A 5,541-nucleotide genomic window follows, 5' to 3' on the forward strand; every position below is an offset into this window, starting at 1 on the left:
CCCTCGAGATTCGGACTTTGTCGATACACAAAAGGTTTTTCCAGTCGTGACTAAGAGCCAAAATGGCGAGCCTTTAGATCCGGGAGACGCGGCTGAACTAGAAGACGAAGCGGCCAAGTATCACAACCCAGATTGGCCCCTTGCCGCCCCGTCGCTTAACCCCCCTTCTTACACACCCCCCGTTTTGAAAAGAGCCTCTTACACTCCCTCTATTCAGCCTCCCAATGTTTGCGCCCCGGCCTTTTTGCCCCCGTCGGCCCCTCCGCTACCCCCTCCGGCTCCCGGTCCTGTTAGCCCCCCTACCAGCACTGAAGACCTAATAGCACAGATAGTAGAACAAAGAATAACTTGCCATCTCCAAAAATTAGTTGTCTCCCAACCAGTTCGTCCCGCATTATATTCGCAAAGGGGCCTCTCTAAGAAACCGCTTACAGCCACAAAACCTAAAAAACAACCTAAAAAACTGCTCTTTCCTGTTCTTACCCGGGCCTCCGCCCGCTCTGGCCCCACCTCCACAACACATAGTCCGGAAGAGGGCGATCTTGAAAGCGACGGCGAAGACGCCCCTGCTGCTCAGGAAATAGAAAGTGAGGGAGAGGAGCAGGCTGAGCCAGAGCCGGCCGAGCCTGCTGATGGCCCTAGAGAATTTCACAAAATCCATTTCAAAAGCTTAAAAGAGCTGAACGCGGCCGTTAAAGCTTATGGCCCCAATGCCCCTTTTACCCTTTCTGTTCTTGATTCGCTGTCTCGAAGAGGACATTTACTCCCAGGTGAATGGCTGCGTATAGTCCAGGCTGTGCTTACCCGTGGTCAGTTTTTAACTTGGAAGGCAGATTTTGCTGACCGCTGTCAGACCATCGCTGCTGCCAATGTAAAAGACCCTCATTCCCCAACAGCGTCCTAGACTTTTGATAAGCTTACGGGACAGGGCAGATATATCTCTGAAACCAGGCAGCAGCGCCTTCCCCTTGGTCTTTTATCTCAAGTGAAAGATGCCGCTTTGGGCGCTTGGATATCACTCCCTGCTTCCGGGACTGCTAACACTCCTCTAACTAAGATCACTCAAAGCTCGCAAGAAGATTATAGCGAATTTGTTAGCAGACTGTTAGAGGCCGCCGAAAGGACCCTTGGTTCCGCGGCTGCCAATGATAAGATTGTAAAACAGCTAGCCTATGAAAACGCCAATTCGGCATGTCGAGCCGTCCTCCGCGGTAAGACTCGAGACAAAACTCTTGATGAAATGCTGAGAATGTGTAGAGATGTCGATCCTTTTACATCCAAAGTCCAAGCCCTTTTAGCTGTAGGTGCCGCTGTTCAAACTCCCCCGGCTTCTTATCCTCCTTCCTTCCCCAAGGGCGCACCGCCTATGCGTAACTGCTTTAAATGTGGACAGCCAGGCCATTTCGCTCGCCAATGCCCTACCACAGCTCCTCCTCCTAGAGTTGGGTCAGTCCCCGGTATTTGCCCTCGCTGCCATAAGGGGCGGCACTGGGCCAAAGAGTGCCGTAACAATCCAACAAATCCTTTTTACAGTACCACAAATCCTTTCACCCCCCCTTTTCAGGGAAACGGGCTGAGGGGCCAGCCCCGGGCCCCCCAGCCAATTCCATTTCAGCCGGCCTCGGGGAACAGCCTAGCTGTAGCACTCCCGCCCTCTATCGGGCCACACCCGGGAGTGCAGGACTTGACCTCTGTGCCTCCTCCTCAACAATATTAACGCCTGAAGAGGGAATTACAATTATTTCCACAGGAATTTATGGCCCACCTCCCAAAGATACTTATTTTCTAATTTTAGGGCGAGCTTCCACCACAATAAACGGCCTTATTGTCCACCCTTCCTTAGTTGACAATGACTATACTGGAGAAATAAAAATTCTTGCTAGTGCCCCCCAGTGCCCTGTCAGCATTATGAAAGGTCAGCGCCTTGCGCAGGCGCTCCCCCTCCCTTTAAGTACATCTCACCCTGCTATTCATAAGCAGCGAGGCTCCTCTACCCCAGGTTCTTCAGACTTATATTGGATCCAAGCTATTACTAAAGAACGCCCCACTCTTAAACTTAAGATCCAAGGAAAAGTATTTGAAGGAATTTTAGATTCGGGGGCCGACTCTACGGTCATATCTCAGGCTTCATGGCCCTCCAGCTGGCCCTTACACGCTTCCTTGACCCATCTACAAGGAATTGGGCAGTCAAGAAACACCTTACAGAGCTCACAGTTATTAAACTGGGAAGATGAAGAAGGAAATACCGGATTCATTCAACCCTTCGTAGTTCCTGGGTTGCCGGTAAATCTTTGGGGAAGAGATATCCTTTCTCAAATGAAGGTCATCATGTGTAGCCCTAATGAAGTTGTAACACAGCAGATGCTTTCACAGGGTTACCTCCCTGGTCAGGGGTTGGGCAAACTAAAACAGGGAGATCCCAACCCGATACTGGCCACGCCTAAGATAGACCGCTCAGGTTTAGGGTTTGAAAAACATTTTTCGTAAGGGCCGTTGCTCCTCCTGCACTCCAGGCAGACAAGATTACTTGGAAAAGTGATGTTCCTGTCTGGATCGATCAATGGCCCCTTACCACTATAAAATTAAATGCAGCCATAGAGTTAGTGCAAGAACAGCTGGCTGCTGGACATATTGAACCTTCTACATCCCCTTGGAACACCCCAATCTTTGTAATCCAAAAGAAATCAGGCAAGTGGAGGCTCCTACAAGACCTCAGGGCGGTTAATAAGACTATGGTCTCTATGGGCGCATTACAACCGGGAATTCCCTCTCCAATAGCCATCCCTAAAGGGTATGTCAAATTAGTAATTGATCTAAAAGATTGCTTTTTCTCCATACCTTTGCATCCTGATGATTGCAAACGTTTTGCCTTTAGTATACCCATTACCAATTGTGTAAGGCCTTCTCCCCGGTTTCAGTGGAGAGTTCTCCCACAAGGAATGGCCAACAGCCCCACTCTTTGCCAAAAGTTTGTAGCCCAGACTATAGACCCCTTTAGGTTGCTCTTCCCCACTTTGTATATTATCCATTATATAGATGATATTCTTCTTGCCGGTCCTGACCAGCAACAGCTCTATGCGGCCAGTCAACAGCTAGTCACTGCCCTCCGAGATCGAGGACTACAAATTTCCCCAGAAAAAGTCCAGGTCCACCCCCCCCAACTTTTTTTAGGCTTTGAATTATTTTCTAATAAAATCCTCACTCAAAAAATTCAGTTAAAGAGAAGCTCCTTAAACACTCTTAATGATTTTCAGCGTCTGCTAGGAGACATCAACTGGCTCAGGCCTTATTTAAAGCTGACCACCGGAGAGTTAAAGCCCTTGTTTGATGTCCTACGTGGAGACCCTGATCCTTCCTCCCCCCGCTCGCTTTCATCAGAAGCACAAAGGGCATTAACCATTGTAGAGCGGGCTATTTCTGAACAGACCATTAGCTACTTCTCTCCACATCTAAGTTTGTGGCTGCTCATTTTCCCTACCCCCTTCTCCCCTACAGGAGTCCTTTGGCAAAACCATCCACTATTTTGGGTTCATTTGCCAGCCTCCCCCCCTAGAGTCTTAGCTACCTATCCTCAATTAGTTGCTGCCCTCTTACGTTTAGGCCGAGAGGCAGCTCTCAAGTTGTTTGGGAGAGACCCTGAAGTTATAACCCTCCCATACAATACATCTCAATTACAATGGCTTATTCAACATGATGATGATTGGGCAATTAGCTGCACCTCCTTCCAAGGGACAATAGACAATCATTACCCTGCAGACAGATTAGTCCAGTTCCTTCAAAAGACCCCGGTTGTCTTTCCCAAGAGGACTAAAACCACGCCAATTGCTGGGGCCGTAATGGTGTTCTCTGATGGGTCCTCCTCCGGTATAGCCGCTTTCAGTATTAATGGGCAAGTTACTCGAATACAGACAGACCTCTCTTCTGCACAACTTGTTGAACTAACTGCAATAATCAAAGTTTTTGAGCTTTTAATAGATGCCCCCTTTAACCTTTACACTGACAGTGCCTATGTAGCAACCTCTGTTCCCCTATTAGAGACAGTGCCTTACATACGTCCCTCTACAAATGCTTCCCCCCTATTCGCAAAATTGCAAAAATTAATTCTAAACCGCGATGCCCCTTTTTTCATCGGGCACATACGCGCTCACACTGGCCTTCCAGGGCCGCTTGCCAAAGGCAATGACAGAGTTGATCTGGCGACTCAATTAGTAGCCTCTGTCACGTCAGACTCACCCTTGGCTGCAGCCCAACGGGCTCATGAACTACATCATCTCAATGCTCATACTCTTAGACTCAAATTTTCAATCACCCGAGAACAAGCCCGCCAAATAGTTCGGCAATGTCAAGGATGTCTAACTCTCCTCCCAGAGCCTCATAACGGAATCAACCCCCGGGGGTTGGTTCCAGGAGAGATATGGCAAATGGATGTCACTCATTACCCTCCCTTTGGTAAATTAAAATATATCCATGTGTCTATTGACACATGTAGTGGTTTCCTATGTGCATCCTTGCAAACGGGAGAGGCAACTAAAAATGTTATTACCCATGTTCTCTCATGCCTGGCATATCTACCACCACCTAAAATCTTAAAAACTGACAATGGGCCTGGATACGCCAGCTCTAGCTTTAAACAGTTCTGTGCGCAGTTAGGTATTAAGCACATAACAGGAATTCCCTATAATCCCCAAGGCCAAGGCATTGTTGAAAGAGCCCACTTAACCCTTAAAAACATGTTATTCAAACTTCAGTCGGGGGGAGAAGTACTCTATCCGAAAACAGGTAATGCAAAGACACTCCTAAATCATGCACTGTTTGTTCTTAATTTCCTTACTTATGACTCCGTGGGTAAAACCGCTGCTGATCGCCTTTGGCATCCCTCCACGGCAGATAATTATGCACAGGCTATGTGGAGAGATCCGATGACCAACACATGGCACGGGCCTGACCCTGTGCTCATATGGGGGAAAGGACATGCTTGCATATATGATGCTAAGGCACAAAATGCCCGATGGCTCCCAGACAGACTCATTAAACTTCTAGACACAAATAAAAGCAAAAACAATGATTCTAGTCCAGGGCATATTAACCCCTGAGAAGCCTTCCCTTTCTGTTTAATTTCAGGAGGCAAGGCCAAAAGACCTCTCAGTGTCTCACCAGTTCCAAGCAAGAGACCTAGTCTCTGTGAAGAAAGCGCCTCAACCAGACCCGGACTGGCAAATAATTTGAACTGATAACCCTCTTAAAATTCGCTTGTGTAAAAATGATTGTGTCACTAACAATTCTAATGACCCAGTTACTTCCCACCTTCCAGAACCCTAACCCCCATGAACCCAAGACACTCACATGGCAAATCATCACCCCGGCTTCCCAACAAGTAGTAGTCCAATTAACAGGACAACACCCTAGGGGAACTTGGTGGCCTAACCTCACTGTGGACCTGTGCACTCTCTTCAAACAAGACCCTTGGCACGAAGGTAGAATAGGGATACCAGGATGCGGTTCCCAGAATTCCATGAAAGAACTCCAAAACACCTGCTTCTA

Source organism: Manis pentadactyla, chromosome 12 (assembly GCF_030020395.1).
Source record: "Manis pentadactyla isolate mManPen7 chromosome 12, mManPen7.hap1, whole genome shotgun sequence".
Lineage (NCBI taxonomy): Eukaryota > Metazoa > Chordata > Mammalia > Pholidota > Manidae > Manis > Manis pentadactyla.